This window comes from Anolis carolinensis, unplaced genomic scaffold (assembly GCF_035594765.1).
Source record: "Anolis carolinensis isolate JA03-04 unplaced genomic scaffold, rAnoCar3.1.pri scaffold_11, whole genome shotgun sequence".
Classification (NCBI taxonomy): domain Eukaryota; kingdom Metazoa; phylum Chordata; class Lepidosauria; order Squamata; family Dactyloidae; genus Anolis; species Anolis carolinensis.
The window spans coordinates 10,687,430-10,711,200 of record NW_026943822.1 but is presented as its reverse complement, the minus strand read 5'-3'; the positions used below and the strand labels follow the sequence as shown (position 1 = coordinate 10,711,200).

Genomic DNA, 23,771 nt, shown 5'->3' with positions numbered 1-23,771 from the left:
GTAAATGGTCTGCAAAAAGGGTTGAGATACCTTCACGCCGTCTGTGGGCTGCCTTCTGCTGATGCCTGTTCTTGATGCATTTTTCTGCAACAAAGTCTGGCTAGTGGATCAATGGATTTCAGTAGTAAAAGAACCCCAAACCAAAATGGCCCATGTCTCTCTCCCGCTGTGCACCTATTGAGGTCTTGCAATGTGAAGCTGATATACTTATATACTTATACCCAATGAGGAGGCCAAATAAATTCACTGTTGCATTTATCATAGGAATTCCCCAGCAGACAGTTCTGATGGAAAAGACCAAGGGTCAGTACAACAGAAATTTTCTAGATGCAAGGAGGAAGAGAAGAAATGAAACGAAAATCAAGCAAGAGAGACTGCTGACATAGTAATTCGTGTCCAAGAAATCTGCCATGAGAGGAAGCATATTTTCCATTTCTCCATGGGTAAGGCAATGCTTGCTTTGACTTATGTTTTTTTTATCATGTCAGAAGTGACTTGAGAACATATTGCAGGTTGCTTTTGGTGTGAGAGAATTGGCTGTCTATAGAGACGTTGCCCAGGAGATGCCTGGATGTGTTACCATCCTGCTGGGAGGCTTCTCTCATGTCCCCACAAGCTAGAGCTGACAGGCAGGAGCTCACCCCATTTCGTGGATTCGAACTGGCAACCTTCAGGTCAGCAACCCAAACTTTAGGTCAGCAGTTCAGCTAGCACAAGGGTTTAACCACTTCTTATGTTTATTTGCATGCACAAGAGAAGAGACCTGTCTCATTCCTATATTGATTTGCTTAACTCACGGATTGTTTAAGCACCACCTCTGGACCTCAGGTTGGTTTCCAAGACCATTTTTAGATCATAATGATGATAACAGGCACTAAAATGGCAATAATATAATATGCCATAAACAGCAAAAGCTCAATTGCCTCAACTGTTTTCCCCAAACCTTCAAAAATGGAACTGGAAATGGGCTGATATATATATATACCGTACATACTCGAGTATAAGCCAACCCTAATATAAGCTGAGGCACCTAATTTTACCACAAAAAACTGGAGAAATTTATTGACTCAAGTATAAGCCGAGGGTGGAAAATGCAGCAGCTACTGGTAAATGTCAAAACGAAAATAGACCCCAATGAAATTATATTGAGGCATCAGTAGGTTAAAGGTTTTTCAATATTTACTGTATTTCAAAGAAAAACAGTAAACTAGCTCTGTAGGTGGAAAAGTAGGGTCAACAAAACAATATGGTATTAACAATAAAATAATAATAATAATAATAATAATAATAATAATAATAATAATAATAACTTTATTTGTATCTTGCCCTATCTCCCCATGACCAGCTTCCAACCATCTTCACCAGCTTCCAACATAGTAACAGGCAAACATTCTGTGTCTACATAAACAATGCAGAGCTAGATATAGATCTATAATTATATATACTAATTTCACATATGCATTTCCCCCTGAAATGCTTGTAAATCCTCTCTCTATATATGTGCATTTCCCTTCAGCAATATTTGCAAGCCCTATATATTTATATCTATCTAGAAATCTCTGTATGTGTGTGCATTTCCCCTGCAATATTTGTAAGCCCTACATATCTATATTCATATATAGCTATCTAGACATCTCTCTATATATAGATAATTATATCTGTGTAGGATTTGCAAAGACTTGCAAACATGTGAGGCGAAAATTCATATATAAAATAATGTTTACACGTGGATACAGATATACAGGTACATTAAAATCCCTAGATATCTATATGTTTATAGGCTTTGCAAAGACTTGCAAACATATGAGGTGGAAATTCATATATAAAATTGATGTATATAGATAAGATAGATAGATAGATAGATAGATAGAGGCACATAGGGATTGAAAAGGCTTGCAGGGGGGAAATGCCTATATATCTGTAGCAGAGATTAACAAATATTTCAGGCAAAAATGCTTTTATAAGATTAATGGAGATATATATTCTTCTTCCTGACTTGCAAGAGCTTCTTTCACGTTTCAAAATATTCCCTTGGTTAAGAGCAAGGGAGGCTTTGGAAAAGAAAACACTAATGAGGGTAAGATGAGAGATAAATATGTCATATATTGCAAGCAACGGCCTCCAGGCTCCCCTGCCGGCTTGACCTTGACCCGATTATAAGCCGGGGAGGCTTTTTCACTTCAAAAATAAGGGCTGAAAAACTCAGCTTATCTTCGAGTGTATACGGTATATATATATATAGATAGATAGATAGGCCCCACAACATCCATTCTGGTCCAACTGGTGCATACAACTATATACAGATAATGTTATCTTTTAGAAATTGAAATGACATTCGAATTTATTAGAAATATGGTGGAAAACTCTTGAAGAACCACGATGAGAAAGATTGACTCATAAGAATCTTTACAGTAAAGCACAAAATTTTCATGTATTTTTTTATTTTTTACAGAAAGCAGTATTTTTTCCCCAAAACAGCAAATTTTTTTGCATAGAAAATTATATCCTTGTGGAGAAATAGCATTGTGTGTAGAATTCAGAATAGAGTACTGTGCAGAAACAGCAATCTGTGCAACAAATGGACAATTCTGTAAAGGAGAAAATATTCTGTGAAAATTCCACACAGGGGTGTTTTGAACAAACAACAACATTGTCCGCAGAGAAAGCAAGATATTTATTTATTTATTTATTTATTTATTTATTTATTTATTTATTTATTAAACTTGTATACCGCTACTCCCAATTTGGCTCGGAGCGATTTACAGAAATAGATTAAAACAATACACTTAGCTTTAAAATAACAATAAAAACAATAAAAACAACAATAGAAGCAACAATAAAAACAGACATAGCCCTGAGTTTTTCACCCATTTTAGGCATTGTCTGCACAGAACAATCATATGTCTATGCAAGAGTATCTCTTTCTATGCAGACAATACTCTTTCTTGCACATATGCTATTTTATGTGCAAAAAAAAAGGATTTTGTACAGAAAAAGTTCATACTTGCAAATTCATTGCTTCCTTTAAGAAGAAACTTCATGAAAATTGTTCCCCTATTCTCTGTACATTATCCCTGACATCATAACATTAAGCCATGTCAGTAAAATGAGATCAAACCGCATCAATTTTATATTGTAGATGCATTCTAACGTCAGTGTAAACCCATATAGTACAGTTGGAACTGCATTGGATTGTATTATCAGGTCTACCCTGATGATATACAGTAGAGTCTCACTTATCCAACATAAACGGGCTGGCAGAATGTTGGATAAGCGAATATGTTGGATAATAAGGAAAGATTAAGGAGAAGCCTATTAAACATCAAATTAGGTTATGATTTTACAAATTAAGCACCAAAACATCATGTTATACAACAAATTTGACAGAAAAAGTAGTTTAATACGCAGTAATGTTATGTTGTCATTACTGTATTTTCGAATTTAGCACCAAAATATCACGATGTATTGAAAACATTGAGTACAAAAATGTATTGCGCCAAATTGCTATGTGTGTGTGTGTGTGTAAAGAAATCCTTGCAAAGTTGTTTGCAAAAGATCTCTGCAAAAAGGGAGCTGAGCTTTTGCAGAGGCAAGCCACGCCTCAAACAATGTATCGGTTTGCTGGCAGATGGCTGGGTTTGTCAGTTGGGAATCTGGGCTTCCAGGGAGAGCACAGAAAAGACAGGCTCTCTAGCTACGGTCAAGTAGCAGTTTAAATATGCTATGCTGGATATATTGAATGCTGATTGATTAGTTATTGATCTTATGCAATTACATGGACATTGTACGATTGCAGAACTGTTTTATATTTCAACTCAACAAGCAAGAGTAAAGTTCCTTTTGTTCTTTCAATTCCTCTGCCTGGTGTGAGTCTTTTGCACATGGTGTTAACTGGACACTGCTGGTTCCGCTATACACTCTCGCTAACAAAATGCATTGGATAATCCAGAATGTTGGATAAGCGAATGTTGGATAAGTGAGACTCTACTGTAATGCAGTTCAAGTTTCATTATTTGGCAGTGTAGGCAGCGTCTACACTGCCAAATAATGAAACTTGAGTTCATCTTATGGCAACCTATGATAACCCTCTTTATGGGACACCTCTAAGAGATCCAATTTCTAGCTGAGTTTCTTTCTTTTTTTTGAAATGTTTGGAAGCAAAGCTTTTAGAGATTTCAGATTTTAAATTTTTTTGGAATACCTGCATGTACATACCTCACAAGATGTCCTGAAGATGGGAGCCAAGCCTTAGCATGGAATTCATTTATGCTTCATACACACCTAATGAAAATAATTTTAAACACAATAGTTTTAATAATTTTGTGCATAGAACAGGAGTATTTTAGATTTTGGAATTTCTGATAAGGATGCTCAACCTGTACCAGGTATTACAAATTCAGTTTTTTTCCTCCTTTATTGAGTTACTTTAGCTTTATTGTGATCTTGGGCACACAAGGCCTTCTTTCCTTACAGAGACACAAAGAGAACAGCTTCCCAAGTGACAGTAAAAGGAAGGAAGGATTAAGCTTGAGATATGGGTGAAGAAAGAAGGAAAACATTGGAGGAAGTCACCAGGGGCCACCTTCTGAAGTACTTGACCCAGGCAATTTCCCAAGTCTTGTTTCCTCTGCTAACAAACGAACCCAACTCCAAATGACCCCATTTAAATTCTGAGAGGGTCTTTGGCAAAGCACGCCGAGCCATTCCGCATCCAACGTGTTTGCCCACCACAAGGATCTCTGACATAATCCATCTTTAAATATTATTGGTCTAATTTGACTGAGCAATATTTGTTCACGCCTTGGCAGCTAATGTAAGGAAAACAAAAACGGGGGAATCCCAGGAGTTTGAAGGATGGCGATCTAGGTGGCTGCATTAACCTCGAGTTGTTTTTTGTAACCGAGTTGGAGCTTAGGACTCAAGTGGTATTTGACAGATGCGCATTAAATTGGGAGAGGGAAGGGTTTGAAACTTCGGCACTCATATGAATGTTACATTGCTACTAAATCATAGCGTTCTGGGGACTGCATTGGGGGATCACATTACAATGCATTTTGCCTTTCTCTTCCTCCCCCACCTCTGCTCCCAACTAAAAATGGCTTGCAGCTGGTGCTCATTCTTCAAACGGAGAACCATGCCATAAAGCTGCTCCCTCCTCTTTGTATTTGCTGGAAATATTAAATCACAAATCCAAGCAGCCCCCAAATATAATAGGAGTTGTAGTCCCACACTTCTAGAATCATAGAATCGTAGAGTTGGAAGAGACCTCAAAGGCCATCCAGTCCAACCCCCTGCAAGAAGCAGGAAAATCTCATTCAAAGCACCCCGACAGATGGCCATCCAGCCTCTGCTTAAAAGCCTCCAAGGAAGGAGCTTCCACCACAGTCCGGGGGAGAGAGTTCCACTGCCGAACAGCCCTCACAGTGAGGAAGTTCTTCCTGATGTTCAGGTGGAATCTCCTTTCCTGTAGTTTGAAACCATTGTTCCGTGTCCTAGTCTGCAGGGCAGCAGAAAACAAGCTTGTTCCCTCCTCCCTGTGACTTCCCCTCATATATTTGTACATGGCTATCATGTATCCTCTTAGCCTTCTCTTCTGCAGGCTAAACATACTCAGCTCTTTAAGCCGCTCCTCATAGAGCTTGTTCTCCAAACCCTTGATCATTTTAGTTGCCCTCCTCTGGACACTTTCCAACTTGTCAACATCTCCCTTCAATTGCGGTGCCCAGAATTGGACACAGTATTCCAGGGGGTGTTGTCTGACCAAGGCAGAATAGAGAGGAGCATGACTTCCCTGGATCTAGATGCTATACTCCTATTTGTGCAGGCCAGAATCCCATTGGCTTTTTTTGCTGCCGCATCACATTGTAGGCTCATGTTTAACTTGTCGTCTATGAGGACTCCAAGATCTTTTTCACATGTACTGCTGTCCAGCCAGGCATCATTTTCTAGAAGGAAAGCAGGTTGGAAAAATTTGCTGTGAATCCACATGATGTGATTCACAGCAACCATAAATTCATCCCTTTATGGGTTAGATGTTGACTATAATTCTACCCTGCATTGGGATCCTGTCAAACCAAAGCTGGGGGATCATTGCCTTTGAGCAATCCGGTTCATCTCTTATAACAACCCTGTTGGGTAAGGCAATGCTATTTGCTCCATATTCAAGATGAGCATTTGAAGATGAGACAGAATACTCTGCCTGAAGGCACTGTAAATTAGATAATGCCCGAGGTGAGATTGAAAATGAAGATGTGTTGGATTACAACACAGAACAAATTGCGAGCCTAGCTCTCGTGGGACTAGATCATACGTTGCATCAATCTTAAAAAGCTTCATGTTTTCAGAGTTCTTTTCAGGGCAGGGCAAAAACATTGTCACTTGTGACAACCTGAAAAGGCTGGTACGCCTAGTTAAATAGACAGATTTAAAACGATACACACACACACACACACACACACACACACACACACACATGACTGGACTTAACGTCAGGGGAAAACCTTATATATATATATATATATATATATATATATATATATATATATATGAGAATAATCCACTCTTTCATTTTTGCTCCTTGTGGAACCTGAAATGGAGGTGTCTCCAAGTCTCCGGTGATGCCCAAGAGTGTTTAGATGGAAGGTCTAGATGGAGACGCCTATTGAAATGTGTCTGAAGAAGATTAATAGGACTTGTCAGTGTTGGGAAAGCACTGCTTTGCGGTAAATTTCTACCAGGAGAAGATGAATTACCGATGAATGCCCAGTTATCAACCCCATCACTATCATTCGACACTAAATCAAATTGAGTGGTTATCTGCAATTGGAATTTTCTTCCTTAAAAAAATAAAATAAGAATGAAAGCAAAGGAAAAAGAAAACATATCTTCCCATTTAAAGCCTTTCGATATATAAACATAAGGCAAGGATGAATTCTTCCACTGCCTTGTAGCCCAGGTCGGAGGATAGTTTTTAAGCTCTTAATATGCAAGAGTTTCTTCCTGGGCAAACTCAAAGGAAGGGATGGGAGGCAGAATGAGAGCGAGATTGGGAGATTCAGTCTCTGTCTATTAACTAGAAATCTTATTCCTAGAGCAGCTTTTGCCTCACCAGGATGTGAATCTGCAGTAAATTCCTTCTTGAAGGAAGCAATGAGCAATTTTCAAATTTTTCTTCCCACTGCCAGAAAGCAATTGAAAACCCCACTATTTTTGAAGACTACTTCACAATTTGAGTCTTCTTTTGTGCGCAATTCATATGTGACTGTGTTTCATAGAAAGCTGACATTTCTGTGCAGAAAATTGCTTTTCTGCATGGTGATATTATATTCTGCACTGAAAAGGCTGTTTGTTTCCAGAAAATGCTATTTTTTCTAAACAAATAAACCATATGCACATTTTGCTCAGAATAAGCCCCCAATTATAGTGTGAGGAGTAATATCTCTGCATAGAAATATTATTTTCTGTGCAGAAAATTCTGTTTTCTGTGTAAAGAGATCATATTGTCCTGCACTGTGAAAGTTTTTGTCATTCCGGGATTGTTTTCATTATAATTTATCTGCTTATAAAACCCATGGGATTTTTAAAAACCCTTTTCCAAATGCTTATTTTTTTCTTACTCTCGGGATATTGTTTGCTAATTCTCAGTCAGGGTCTGCATATCCTTTTTATTCTGTTTCAGAGACCCAGACATGTTGAGAAGAGAATTTCTGGATACAAGGAAAGATTTGCTTAAGCCCAGACTTAAGCTTCCAGTAATGACTTGTTCCAGTCCACCTGGAAGACCACAACCCAGGTTTGAAACCAATAGGGTTCCCTCTTGTTCAACTGAGCTTTCACATTTCTATATATGCTTTCATGTTGCTTGTTGATGTATGATGACCCCATGACTTTCAATGGGTTTTCTTAGTCAACAAAGACTCAGAGGTGGTTTCACCACATCCTTTCTCTGAAATAGAGTCTACAACATCTCATATTTATTGGTGGCCTTCCATCAACTATTAACAAGAACCAATCCTGTTTAACTTTCGAGATCAGCCAGAATCTGGAGGCTCTAGCATAATTTGGCATATTTGGTATTAAAAAGTAGAGTGCATCTGAGCCAGAAGGTTCCATTTTGCTGTCTTGTGGAGTAGATGTTGGAAATGTTGCTTAATTGGATTACGACTTCTAGAAACCTCTGACTATGTTGTTTGGAATAACCTCCCTAAGTAACTCTTCCAAGTTCTTTCCAATAGCACACTCTCTTTCATGGGTTCTTTTCACTCTCTTTCAAAGCTATCTAAACAATTAGTCATTTTTACTTGTACCAGCACATTTTGCAAGTCAATAATCCATCTATGTCTTGAAATGCACTTCTTTTATTTTCTGCCCCGAATTCTATTGCCATTTCATTTCAGTAATGACTTTTGTTTCTAGGGCAAATTTCCACAACTAGATACACCTTCCACAATATGCTGGACCACAGTTGCCATCAACCTGAGCTAATCCATTGAGATCATTGTGGATGATGGGACTTGTAATCTAAGAAAGCCTATGCAGGATAATGGAAAAGAGCTTTATTTTACAGTCCTTCCTCCAGCTCTATAAACTTCTCATTCTTTTAAAATAGAACCCATGATGTCTTAGATGACATGGATCCATGGCTGATAATTCAGAACAGCTGGGATAGACAAATGAGCCTGAAAAAACTAATCTGGATGTGATTAGATTGATTTGATATATAATCTACTTTTCCTCATAGGAACTCGGGGTAGGGTCCTGATAGATAGGGCAGGTGCTATGCATATAACTCATAATTAAAGGAGAGAATGTTGTATGCTTATTTATTCTACTGTCCATTTGCTGGATCCAGACTTAGGTCCAAACCCATACAGTTTCAATACAGCAGAACAGATGACAGTCCTTATACTTGAGAACACTTTTAGTAGAGACATATGAAGACGACTGTCTTCTTGCAAATATCTCCGTTTTGAGCAAGTTGCTTGAACATGTGGTGGACAACTTTAAATATCTTTGAAGGAAACATTATCTGGATCCATTTCAGTTATAGTACCGAAACTGCTCTAATTAACTGCTCTAATTAATGACTTATTCCGAAGGAAATACATGGGGCATTACCCAGTTGATCTTCCTGGATCTCTCAGTGGCTTTTGATACCATTGATCATAGTATTTTATTGGGCCTGTTCTACACTGTTTCTGCTTTTATCAAGAAGTCATTTCCAGAGTAAGGCGGACAAACCAATCTTCTCAACAGCCTTGAGAGCAGATTCCTCTGTGTACATCGATTTATCTGCTTTAAATCTAAGCTTTGTTAAGACTCATGCAGACTAGTAGGAGAGTTCATATTGAGTTTGAAAGGTAACCTATCAATGGTTTTAATAATCAAGCAAATTATATTCATTGCTTTGGGGGTCTAGATCCAGCCTGCACAATTGACAGTTGTATGTCTTTGGTCTAAACATCTGGCTGGTGAGGTGCATCCATTGACATTTGGCCCTGGATTTTCCTGGCTTAAATGCATCCAGGTGTTTCCTTATTTTTCTTTTTCAGTTTCTGGATGGTCCCACCAAATTACAGCCCATACTGTCAGGGACGACTGCCAGGAGTCAATCACCTTTGATTTCACGTGATGGATTCAATTCTTGGAAAGCTAGGAATGTTCTCTGAAAATAAAACTTAGGGAGGGAGGGAGAGGTTTCGATTTATTCCAAAAGCTAGGTTGTTTCAGCAGGCCTTTGATGCTTAGGGCTGAGAGGTAGATCTCCAAGTGGAATAATGCTCCATTCAAAACGGTAATGGCCTTCAAAACTGTAGCAAGAACCTCATTCAAGGAATCATGAAACATCTGTGTTTATTACAGCCATCATCTGATGCTCAAATACTGCTCAAATAGCCAGATTTATATGCTCAAATGTCTCCGTGATAAGAATAATCTGTGGTTTTATATCTCTTTTCCTACCCAAAAGAATCCTTTGTCAGGCATTGCTGGACATTGAACGAGTCATTGTCTATTAGTAAAAGGTAGAAATACTTTTAGAATTGAACGAAGTTTTTGAAAGATTCATTCAGCATGTAAATTATGCAAAGCGGGCTTCTTTCCATGATGACGTCTGGAATAAAATAGGGAGTCTTCAGATTCTACCAATGAGAATTCAAAGTCTGAAAAGCATTTTAAGAAATGCAAAAACTCCAAAAGAAAGTCCATATCTTTCTCTGCAGAATGTTGACTATAGGGGGAGAAACCTTTGAGAAACCAGGCATGACGAAGGTGAACTCACTTGGGGATGCAATGCTTTCCATTGAAACAATCAATGGTTAAAGAATTTATTAAGATGTTAAATGATCTGTCTTTTAATTTTTTTTAACAAATCAATAGATTGAAATGAAATGAAATCTTTCCAACATCAGGATCTTTTATGGGACACAGAATTGAAAGATAACCAAGAAGCCATATGTTTACCGATAGTTCCTGACATACTTCCATTTGTCCCAGCAAAGTGGTGACTCAGCTTTAGATTTTACTCTGAACTTTAAGGAAGATATCCAAGGATGCATCTACACTGTTGAATGAATGCTGTTTCAACACCACTTTTGTTGCCATGTTTCAATGCTATGGAATCCTGGATATTGTAAGATGCAGAAACATTTTCAGAATTGAACAAAGTTTTTGAAAGATTTATTCAACATGTAGATTATGCAATGTGGGCTTCTTTCCATGAGGACGTCTGGGATAAAATAGTCTTCAGATTCTAATGTAAAGTCTGAAAAGCATATTAAGAAATGCAAAAACTAAAAAAAAGAGTCCATATCTTTCTTTGCAGAATGTTGATATTTTAGCATTACCAGGTCTTCAGCTTTCTCTACCCAAGTGTAAGAACTTCCTATTTTGGCATCAGGAATTCATGAATAGGTTTCTCCTTGTTTTGACATTATTTGGCACTACAACTGGTTCATGACACTACAACTGGACCTCACTGAACTACAACTCCTAGGATTCCATAGCATTTAGCCACTGAAGTTAAAGTGGTGTCAAACTGCATTAATTCTGCAGTATAGATGCACACCAGTTTCTGAAGCTATTTCAAGGCTAGGTTTACTATCTTAGCACTTTCATATTCAGGCTAAAACCCAGAGCCGGTTCAATGATAAGGGAGTTGCCTACTGCTACTACTTTCTATAAAGAAGTAATTCATGTTAGTCAAAAGCATTTGTAGGTCCATGTTTCTAGATGAGCATCAAAACCTCCCCAAACAGGTTGCACTTTCCTGATCTATTTCCCTCTTTCATAACATGGCTTCCAAAGCGAAGGAACGATGTCTTCGGAAATTAACACTACGCAGGCGCCTGCAAGAATAGGCTTTCTTTGTCACGGAGGGCATAACATTATGTGCTGTAGTTATTTTATTTTATTTTTTTAACCAAAATATACATTCTAAATTAGGCTTGTGGAGGCATGCTTCATCTTTAATTCATCACTCTCAGCTGAAAGAGATTAGCAATGTCTAGCACGCAGCCCCTCGTATGGTGCTGACCTCATCAAGTATGGCCTGAAATTAATTAGCCTCATTCATTCCAAATGGAGAGGGGGAGAGAGAGGGGGGAAAAGAGACGATAATGGAGCTGCATTTTTAAACATGACCATTGCAAATTGCACACAGTGTGTTTAAAAGCGTCCCACCTCCTGTTTGGGAATCGTCTAAATGAAGGTACTTTCGAGCTCTTGTGTTATTATGTCGAAATGAGCAAGAGATCAAGGGACTCGAGGAACGCCATGATATGGTGTTGATGTTGGTGGGTGTTTTATTTACTTGCAAATATTAGATAATGAAGGGTGCTAGAACAAAGATCTTCCTCTCTTTTATTCTCTGTTATTTGCTATCCACCTATATCATTGTCGTATATGTCTCATTATCATATCTACCTGCCATTGTCATCTCGCTTTCCTCCCTCCTATCTATCTATCTATCTATCTATCTATCTATCTATCTATCTATCTATCTATCTAAGGAGCCCCGGTGGTGAAGTGTGTTAAAGCACGGAGCTGCTGAACTTGCAGACCGAAAGGTCCCAGGTTCAAATCTGGGGAGCATAGTGAGCGCCCGCTGCTAGCTCCAGCTTCTGCCAACCTAGCAGTTCGAAAACATGCCAATGTGAGTAGATCAATAGGTACCGCTCTGGCAGGAAGGTAAAAGCGTTCCATGCAGTCATGCTGGCCGCATGACCTTGGAGGTGTCTACGGACAATGCCAGCTCTTCATCTTAGAAATGGAGATGAGCACCATCCCCCAGAGTCAGACATGACTGGACTTAACGTCAGGGGAAACCTTTACCTTTACCTTTTATCTATCTATCTATCTATCTATCTATCTATCTATCTATCTATCTATCATCTATCTATCTGTCTTAGAATCATAGAATCATAGAATTGTAGAGTTGGAAGAGACCTCACGGGCCATCCAGTCCAACCCCCTGCAAGAAGCAGGAAAATCTCTTGTATCTTGTATCTATCATATCTATATCTACAGCTATCTGTCTCTATCTATCTATCTATCTATCTATCTATCTATCTATCTATCTATCTATCTATCTATCTATCTATCTATCTATCTCTATCTCTATCTCTATCTATCTATCTATCTATCTATCTATCTATCTATCTATCATCTCTATCCATCTTTAAATTGCAATTATTTGAATCATAGAGTAGGAATCCTTTAATTCAACCGAATTTGTATAGCTATTGACTAATCATTCCACAATTGATTCCACAAGTCTTCTTTGGTTAGGACTACCAGTAGAATATAGACCCACTGAATAATTTTAAATCAATCATATCGACCATGAAATAATACAAGCTGGGTTTATATCTCACCAATGAGTTCAAGGTATTGTACATAGCCTTTGTTCTTCCCGTTTTTCGCCTTACGACACCCTTATGAGACAGGTCAAGGTGAAGAAGAGCTGCAGACTCCTGACATTTTGCTCACAGCAAGTGGGTAGGGATGATTTATAGGCTGCCAAATATGGGGAGGGATGAAGGAATGAATCTTGGGGTGCAAGAATGAATGCAGTTTGGTATCACTTTGACTGCCATGATTCAGTGGTATGGAATTATGGAAGTGGTGTTTTGGTGAGCCACCAGCACTCTTTGGCATTGATGACCTTGTAAAATGACAGTTCCCACAACTCCATAACATCGAGCCACGGTAATTAAAGCAGTGTCAAACTGCATTCATTCTAAAGTGTAAAGGCAATCTTGGAAGAATTTTGGCACGAGTTGGGAAAAAATCGACAAAAGGTCATGAGGCACTTCCACACAGCTCTTTTATAGCACTACTAGCTTGGGGACCCGGCGATGCCCGGGTCATTTGAGAATGGTATTATTTGTCTTTTAATGTTATGTATTCTGTTTGGAGTGGGTGAACTACAATTGCCAGAATCGTGGCTGAATCCTCCCGAAATCCTGCCAGTATTATACGTTGGCCATTTTGGACGTGTGTACCAGGTGTGCAGCAGTACTCTCTGGATGGGGGTGAACTACTGCAACTTCCAGATTCCTGGGGCAATTGCCCCGAAATATCTATCAGTATCCACAGCAGGCAATATTCAATCTGTGTGCCAAGTTTGGTCTAGATCCGTCATTGGCTGGGTTCAGTGGTCTTTGGATGGAGGTAAACTACAACTCCCAAAATCAAGGCCCCTTCCCAGTAATACCTGCAGTTCTAGTGCATTGTCGGTGGGGGTCAGTGTTTACCTGGCTGCAAGTGAACTATAACTCCCTTTTTCCCAAACTTGTCCAACTTCCAGGCCAGTTCCCCTCCAAACCCACCAGTAGCCAAATCTGGGCATATCGGGTCTGCATGGCAAGTTTGGCTGAGAGCCATCATTGTTTGGGTGTAGGTGAACTACAACTCCTCTATATTCCCTAGTAGGAGTGACAGTGCTCTGACTTGATGCAGGGTGAACTACAACTTACACCATTGTGGAGTCAATCCCCAAACTCCTCCAGTAAGTGTAGTTGCAGCTCAGTTCTGCTCTGTTTGTTATGCAGAGAGATTGGAAAGGGAAGGGCAGTGGGTGGGGCCATGCAAATTCCACAGCAATGGAGAACCCTGGGATGCCTGCCTGTGGTGGAAGAAAAAGCAAAATCTAGGATGAAATGGTCCCCAAACGAATGCATTCCTTGGATGGTGGGCCGTAGTGTTTGGGAAGGACATTGGCATGGATTGGGATGCATGTTCATGGAGCTCGCTGTAACCGCAATGTCAGTGCAAAAGGGTGACTTCTTGGCTTTTCAGAAGTGGAAGCTATAGCCTGTTTGTGGAGGCTGGAGGCTGTCTGTGTGAGCGGACACCCGTGCCACATATGGGTTTTCGTTTTTATTATGGATTTAGATGATCCCGCTTCAACCATCATACTTGCGTTCTAAGGAATGCTGGAGTTTGTTGAGGCACTACAGCTTTCTGGCTGAAAATTCTAAGTAGTCTTCCCCAAACTTCAATTCCCAGGATTCTGTAGGATGTCAGTATAGCAATGGAATCATATTGTCATGGTTGTGCATTGTGAAAGAATCCATGGCACAATGAAGCAGTAGAATGAAGGGATGGGAAGTAATGCCTATATTGTAGGTGTGGGCCAACTTTTGTGCCTTGGGGCCATATTGTGGGCCTGACCGAGAGGGCTGGACCAGGAGGGAGAGGGCCTGTGAGAGGGTGGGATCAGAAGGGAGTGGGGCAGGACTCAGGTCATCCTTGGGTTGTCCTACTGGCATAAGGATGGGCCTGCTTGCTCTACCTTATGTCGAGAGGAAAATTAGTGATGTGGCGACTACCCCTATCCTTTTCTCTGATCTTCGGGCTATCCTCTTGGCAGTATGTCAGGAGGAGGACAAGACAGACTGAGGACACTCTGGAGGATTCTCAGCCGCTGGGTGCCTTAATCGTGCCATCTTCTTGGCATAAGGATGGGGCCACTCAACCTGTCCTTATGCGGAGGAGGGTGAGACATGTGGTGGCTGAGAGCACTCTAGAGCACTGAGAGCACTCTGTCATTTCTGCATGAGAATGCAGCAGGCCACTGTGTCCTTATGCCAAGAGGACAGGGAAAATGAGGAGTGCCTGAGGTAAGCATCCAGTGGGTGTTACCCGGGCCTTAGTTTGCCCGTGCCTACTATATTGTCTTCTCCTCCATCTCTATCTATCTAGCTATCTTTAGAACACTTGTAACTTACTTTCCACATGAAGACATTGTTACCCACCATAAGGAGAGGTGATTAACAAATAATAATAATAGTAATAATAATAGTAATAATAATAATAATAATAATAATAATAATAATAATAATAATAATAAAATTGAAGGAAAAGCTGATAAGGAGAATACCTGGCTATGGCTCACAAATGGGACACTGAAGAAGGAGACAGAAGGCCTGATCCTTGCAGCCCAGGAGCAAGCCATCAGAACAAATGCAATTAAGGCCAAGATTGAAAAATCAGCTGATGACCCAAAATGCAGACTATGCAAGGAAACCGATGAAACCATTGATCATATCCTCAGCTGCTGTAAGAAAATCGCACAGACAGACTACAAACAGAGGCACAACTATGTGGCCCAAATGATTCATTAGAACTTATGCCTCAAGTACCACCTGCCAGCAGAAAAGAACTGGTGGGATCACAAACCTGCAAAAGTACTGGAAAATGTGCACGCAAAGATACTGTGGGACTTCTGAATCCAGACTGACAAAGTTCTGGAACACAACACACCAGACATCACAGTTGTGGAAAAGAAAAAGGTTTGGATCATTGATGTTGCCATCCCAGGTGACAATCGCATTGATGAAAAACAACAGGAAAAACTCAGCCGCTATCAGGACATCATGATTGAACTTCAAAGACTCTGGCAGAAACCAGTGAAGGTGGTCCCGGTGGTGATTGGCACATTGGGTGCTGTGCCAAAAGATCTCAGCCAGCATTTGGAAACATTAGGCATAGACAAAATCACGATCTGCCAACTGCAAAAGGCCACCCTGCTGGGATCTGCGCGCATCATCCGAAAATACATCACACAGTCCTAGACACTTGGGAAGTGTTCGACTTGCGATTTTGTGATATGAAATCCAGCATATCTATCTTGTTTGCTGTGTCATATAATAATAATAATAATTATAATAATAATAATAATAATAATAAAAATTATAACACAGTCCTAGATGCTTGGGAAGTGTTCGACTTGTGATTTTGTGATACAAAATCCAGCATATCTATCTTGTTTGCTGTGTCATACAATGTTGTTGTGTCAATAATAATAATATAAAAAATCTCATGTCCTTCCATCCCAAACATACAGAGGTTTGCAACCATTGGGACATTCTAATCAAAAGTAAGTCCAAAATAAACTCACTCACCCATCTTTACATCAAGGGCAATGCAAGGACTAAACACCTATGGTTGTCCCTCTGCCTTTTCAAAGGCGACATATTTCAAGATGTGAAAAAGTCCTTCTGACTTGCAAAAGCAAGGAATCAGTGTCAAGAGTTCATGTGTGAACCAAGAATATCGAACAATTGAAAGCTTTATCGCATGCAGCTATTATTAAACATTACGGATTTTTAAAAAAGAGATGATATGTGAACTCCTTCCATTCTCTCTCTCTCTCTTTTTCTTTTTTCCAGATCCAATAATAATATTTTTAAAAAAGAAGGAAAGAAAGAAAAGCCTTGGGAAATTATTAGTGAGAAATGAAAGCTGTCTCTGCCATCATTGGTTTAATTAACACAGGTATTCCAATTGAACTCCATTTATCAAGCGATTATGGATTAAACAGTAACTCAGGGCTGACAATGAAAATGTTACCAGGAGGGCGGCGAAGAATAGCTCCAAGAAAACCATTTTAGTGACTTTGTTACTGCAGGCAAGAACAAGCTTGGGCAAATATTAGCCAGGAAATGCAGTGCTTTTATTCAGACGGAGAGAATGTTTTGTTTTGTCGGCCGCAGAATTTGGTTTGCCTGTTGGCACAGCTATTCATTAATGCTGTGAATTGTGGCTAGGCAGTCTCTCCTTTTCTCTCTCTAAAACATATGCTTCTCCTGGCACATGATTTCCTAGTTTTCCAGAGAAAGTAGATGAATGATCTTACTACTGATGAAAACTTCTGCTGGACCACAAGTGTTTTTCATCCATGGGAAGATCATTCATGATGGCAAAGTTTCCTCCCAACTCCATTTGTCTAGGATGAACAATTCTAGTAGAATCATAGAATCATAGAATAGTAGAGTTGGAAGAGACCTCATGGGCCATCTAGTCCAACCCCCTGCTAAGAAGCAGGACATTGCATTCAAAGCACCCCCGATAGATGGCCATCCAGCCTCTGCTTAAAAGCCTCCAAAGAAGGAGCCTCCACCACAGTCCGGGGGAGAGAGTTCCACTGCCGAACAGCTCTCACAGTGAGGAAGTTCTTCCTGATGTTCAGGCGGAATCTCCTTTCCTGTAGTTTGAAGCCATTGTTCCATGTCCTAGTCTCCAGGGCAGCAGAAAACAAGCTCCTCCCTATGACTTCCCCTCACATATTTATACATGGCTATCATGTCTCCTCTCAGCCTTCTCTTCTGCAGGCTAAACATGCCCAGCTCTTTAAGCCGCTCCTCATAGGGCTTGTTCTCCAGACCCTTAATCATTTTAGTCGCCCTCCTCTGGACGCTTTCCCGCTTGTCAAAGAAGTATTCCTTCTTCTCTTGCATTTAATGGTTTTTACTGTCTAGTAAGTGTGTTTATGGTGGCAGCTTTCGTTCACAGTTCTATGCGTAACAAATCTAGGATCCTTTACCAAAGCACAAATCAGAGCCCTCAATAGCGCAGCGGGTTAAACTGCTGAGCTGCTGAACTTGCTGACTGAAAGGTTGGCAGTTTGAATATGGGAAGCGGGGTGAGCTCCTGCTGTTGGCCCCAGTTTCTGCCAACCTAGCAGTTTGAAAACATGCAAATCTGAGTAGATCAATAAGAACCACTCTGACAGGAAGGTAGCGGTGCTCCATGCAGTCATGCCGGCCACATCACCATGGAGGTGTCTACGGACAATCCCGTTCTTTGGCTTAGAAATGGAGATAAACACCAACCGCCTGAGTTGGACACAACTAGACTTAATGTCAGGGGAAAACCTTTACCTTTACCTTCCCAAAGCACCAATATATTATGTCCCTTTCCCCATAAATGGGAAGAAAATGCAGGGAAAACTTTTCATGCTTTTTTTCTGGAGGAAGAAAATACAACATTGCAATACTAGGTTCCATTATAAGGCAGAGATTGGAACTGGGTTACATAAAATCAGTGTGTGTGTGTTCCCCCGTGGCCTAGTGGTTCTACTGGATGCACATATCAGCTGAAAATAACTAAACAATTCTAGCCAAAATCCATTGAAAATAGCCATACATATCCTATCACTTGTGGGATGCAGTTTTGCCCATCAATGCTGATTTGTGGAGTGCCCAAATGGCACTGGGAGAAATGTATCTTGAAGCGACTGACAGCCTTGCCTTTGCTGCCTGTTAGGACCTCAGAATTGTTTGTAAGATGGGGGCTCAACAGCAGAAGGAGGATTGTTATTAATTTTGGTTATTTGCAGGTATTTGTAGGGGAGGACAGATTACTTTTCCCACCCGTTATCATTGAGACATCCTTCAATACAAATACGTTGTTTAGTTAGAAATGCTGTCTATGTCTTCAGTGCATCATATTCCTAAATAACTGTGCACAAGATTGATTGCCTTCATTATTCCTGGGAGGGCTCACCGGCAATAGCATTTGTAATATTTCTTAGTGTTTAATCATTTCGTCCATTTCTGAGTGATAATTCCAATGAAGACTCAACTCCATAAAGGTCTTGGTGGTCCAATGTTGCCAGATTATTTTGGGAGTCTAGTCTTAAGGTGAGATACCAAGCCACCTTACTGTTCTTGGATCCGTGCTTGTGAAATTTCAAAAATTGTCTTCTGACATTCAGCGGTTGAGATCCTAGATGGACATCTGTGATGAAGGATGAAGGGAAGGGGAGGTTATTCAAATGAGACATCTATAATATAATCAGGTAGCAAGTTTTTTAGTATGTACAGGATAGTGCTATCAGTATACAATGTGGCCTGTCCTATGCTTGCTCACCCATTTTATTTTTAAACTCTCACATAGGTCACACACCCAGAAGTTTCATCTAATTTCTGATGGGCCACCATCCGTTGCAGATGAGCTTTGATCATCTCAGTTGACCAGCGTAATTTAAACTAAAGATAGGGCAACTTCCACAAGTTATTGGTGACCACGCTGGGCTTTCCAGAAACCACCAGAAACCATCAAAGTTTCGACCAAAGGTAATTCAGCAAAGATTACTTGGCAACAGTTGTGGTTAATTTATATGGTTGAGGAAGATGCCAGATCAACATTTCCCACCCATTTGTAGGGTAGAATTCTTTCCACATACTTTTTCAGAGATGGGAGCCCATAACACTGGCCTTAGATGAGTGTTTCTCAACCTGGGAGTCGGGACCCCTGGGGGGGGGTCATGAGGGGGTGTCAGAGAACATCAGAAAACATATATTTCTGGTGGTCTTAGGAACCCCTTTGGCAGAGAAGGCTGAAGATCTCTTCACCTTCCTTTTTGGAAACAGACTGCAAATCCTCCCACCAAAAGGACAATTTGCCCAATTCTATTGTTGGTGGGATTCAAGGGGCTCTTTGATTGTAAGTGAACTATAAATCCTAGCAACTACAACTCCCAAATGTCAAGGTCTAGTTTCCCTAAACCACCAGTTTTCAAATTTGGGCATATTGAGTATTTGTGCCAAGTTAGGTCCAGATCCATCATTGTTTGAGTCCACACAGTGCTCTCTGGATGTAGGTGAACTACAACTCCAAACTCAAGGTCAATGCCCACAAAACCCTTCCAGTATTTTATGTTGGTCATGGGAGTTCTGTGTGCCAAGTTTGATTCAATTCCATCATTGGTGGAGTTCAGAATGCTCTTTGATTGTAGGTGAACTACAACTCCCAAATGACAAAATCAACCCCCACCCCACCTGTATTCAAATTTGGGCGTATCGAGTATTTGTCCCAAATTTGGTCCAGTGAATGAAAATACATCCTACATATCAGATATTTACATTCTGATTCATAACAGTAGCAAAATGACAGTTATGAAGTACAGCAGAGTCTCACTTATCCAAGCTAAACGGGCCGGCAGAAGCTTGGATAAGCGAATATCTTGGATAATAAGGATGGATTAAGGAAAAGCCTATTAAACATCAAATTAGGTTATGATTTTACAAATTAAGCACCAAAACATCATGTTATATAACAAATTTGCATATCAGTAATGTTATGTTGTAATTACTGTATTTACGAATTTAGCACCAAAATAGCACGATATACTGAAAACATTGACTACAAAAATGGCTTGGATAATCCAGAAGCTTGGATAAGAGAGGCTTGGATAAGTGAGACTCTACTGTAGCAACAAAATAATGTTATGGTTGGGGGGGTCACCACAACACGAGGAACTGTATTAAGGGGTTGCGGCATTCATAAGCCAAAAAGTCAAAGAAATAGCACTTCAATTGGGAAAAACTCAACCCAACAAAAAACAATCAACAGAAGAAATAAGACCAAACAATGGTTAAGTTGATTGTTCCTCACTTTACAGGGTTTATTCCGCCCATGCCTACTGCAATAAAAACACACCTGCCAACTAAACATAACAGAGATCTTTCCTTTATTTCTCTGCTTTTTTTAAAAAAAAAAAACATACACAAAGGAAACAGAATCTATAATTGTAGATACTTATCTACAACAGCTGTCTCTGAAAGGAAACACTAGAAATGGCTGCTGGGATGGGATCGTTGTTGCTGTAGGGTACTTAAGGGCCAAAATGTTTTCTTGATAATTAAAAAAAGAACACCCAACAGCATCCCCCTACATTCCTTCCCTGAATTACTTAGCTCCCTGATATGTCCTCGAGGAGGCATATCTGCTGAGCATGCAAGCCAAAGGAGGGCAGCTAGCCGTGGAATTATAATTAGTGAGGTGTTCGTTATGGCTTTCAAGGGGGTGCGTCGCCCCAGACCAGGCTGGGATTCTTTCTTCATTTATTTGGTCTTGGAGGATTGAGTTCACGGCATTTGCCGGAGCCTTGTGGCATGTGACGACAGCTTTCACACCTGCCAAAACAGAGACAAAAGCAACTGAGGAAGAGCTACTGGGATCTTTCGTCCTTTCTTAGATTGACTATAGTAATAGATGACAAATGGATTGGTTTCATTTTTGGATCAGAACTGTCCAAATTCAGGCATGTTCCAATTCAAATGTGGGAGAAAAGTTAAGCTGATAACACTGTTCATCCCAAGGTAAAGGTAAAGGTTTCCCCTGACCTTAAGTCCAGTCATGATCGACTCTGGGGGTTGGTACTCATCTCCATTTCTAAGCCAAAGAGCCGGCGTTGTCCATAGACATAGGTCATGTGGCCGGCATGACTGCATGGAGCGCCGTTACCTTTCCGTCGGAGCGGTACCTATTGATCTACTCACATTGACATGTTTTTGAACTGCTAGGTTGGCAGGAGCTGGGGCTAACAGCGGGCACTCATTCCACTCCCGGGATTTGAACCTGGCACCTTTCAGTCCACAAGTTCAGCAGCTCAGTGCTTTAACACACTGTGCCACCAAGGGCCCTGACAGACCGTCTAAAGTGCATACCTTAAAACAAGCAAACAATAAAACCACCTGACTTTTGAATTTTGAACTATGTTTGCAGTGCAGAATCAAGGTTGCCATTTCTTACTTTCATACTTTCTCCTCAAATATAAGACCTCATCCCATGTGGGGAAGAAAGCAGGTAGAATCATCTTCTTAACCATAGTATCTCATTCTGGTCTGTTTATAAGCAATACGGATAATATATTCACCCCATCACACGAAATGTACTATTGTCTGTTTCTGCAGTAATCTTCCATATTCTGAGCAAACATACGGGTGGGTAGTTCCTGCCCATACAGTTTTTATTTTCTTTTTTAAATTAATAAAGGGGAAACCTCAGAATTGCGGTAAAATAGGGACAAAATCCAATAGGATGAGCCCTTTCTCCAAGGGATTGCACATGTACCGTGTTTCCCCGAAAATAAGACAGTGTCTTATATTATTTTTTTGCTCCCAAAGATGCGCTAGATCTTATTTTCAGGGGATGTCTTATTTTTCCATGAAGAAGAATTCACATTTATTAGTGAACAAAAAATGAATATTTTATATATACTGTACAGTAGTTGTCATCAGAAACCAGCATAACCAGACAAACTGTGAATCCTATCAAGAATTTCTTGTTACTACCAATATTTCCATGTACAACACTCTATGGTACATACATTTACCGATCCTGCATGCTCTGGTGTTCTGTTTGGCGGGCATGCTTCCAAACAAAAACTTTGCTAGGTCTTACTTTCGGGGGAGGCCTTATATTTAGCAATTCAGCAAAACCTCTACTAGGTCTTATTTTCTGGGGATGTCTTATCTTAGGGGAGACAGGGTATGATGGTTAACTGATAAAAACTGATCACTCCTTCTTTTTCTGTTAACAATTTCTTTCCCTTTATTGGTATTCCCAGGCTGGATTTACACGGCCACATAATGTAGTTTTAATTGTGTTATATGGTCAGTGTAGACTTATAAAGTGCAGTTTATATTGGGAGTTGCACTGGATGGCCCATGTGGCCTCTTCCAAAGATACTATTTTGGTCTACACTTGCTATATAATGTATTCCCAAACTTACATGGTGGAGACCCAACCCCTGATCTGCTCAGAGTGAACAGCAGAATTATGGTTTATACTGACTGAACATTTCTAGGAAGTGGTATCAAAAAGGTCAAGATTTTCAAGTTCTTGATCAGCAGCCTTCCTGAAGAAAATTACCCCAGAATGTCTGATGGCACTAGTAGGTTTGCACAAGGCAACAGACAGTTTGGCAATTTGGTGGAATAGCCCATCATGAGCTTGATGGACCATCCACTGCATTTTGCTGCATTTATTGATCTCCATAAACATAATGCAGGTTAATGTCCACATATCCATCTTAGGTTGCATTTGGTTGTAGTCTGTGTGAATAACGAACACAATTGCATTACTGAATCAGTCTAGACCAAACATGGGTAAACTTTGGCCCTCTCTCCAGGTGTATTGGGCTTCAACTCCCACAGGAATTGAGGGAGTTGAAGTCCAAAATACCTGTAGGGAGGGTCGAAGATTTCCCAGGCCTGGTCTAGAATAGAACATTTGATTCCTCTACCCCCTTCCCTCCTTCTATTCAGTATTACTACTACCACAACCATCATTAATTCTTGAGAAGGCAAGGGACAGCAATAATAAAAAAGTGATGATAGATACTCCAGGAGCCATTCCAAACAGACTGACAACACATGTAAATAAGATAACAGTGACAATGAGAAAAAAGAGGCTGTGCTTGGACCAGGAAAGATTATCTGATCATACTTCACTGATCCCAAGAGTCTTGAGCACAATCTGAATCACTGATGGTCAGCAACATCTGGTAGATTGTGTGGTCAAGGAAAACAAAATCCATGCCAGCAGTGTAATCTTTCAAGAAATAGGATGAAAGAGAGCTTTGGAAATGGCAGTCTGGAATTCACTTATCCCAATTCCCAACAGCTGGTTAGCTAGATGAGATTTCTGGGAGTTGAAGTTCAAAACAATTAGAGGACCAGTGTTGCACCCCAAGGCAG

The 23,771-nt window shown here is 40.2% G+C and overlaps 1 long non-coding RNA gene across 2 annotated transcripts in view; it reads left to right on the top strand.

The window, feature by feature from the left end:
• The first annotated feature begins 10,332 nt into the window (after positions 1-10,332).
• The window catches only part of LOC103280304 (uncharacterized), a 29,981-nt gene continuing 16,542 nt past the window's right edge, over positions 10,333-23,771 (top strand). Inside the window, exons 1-3 of one of the 2 annotated variants that reach the window (XR_010000914.1) lie at positions 10,333-11,792; positions 16,674-16,779; positions 19,183-19,361. This is a non-coding gene — a long non-coding RNA (uncharacterized LOC103280304). The remainder of the gene's footprint in view (positions 11,793-16,673; positions 16,780-19,182; positions 19,362-23,771) is intronic. The other variant, XR_010000913.1, reaches the window with a different exon arrangement.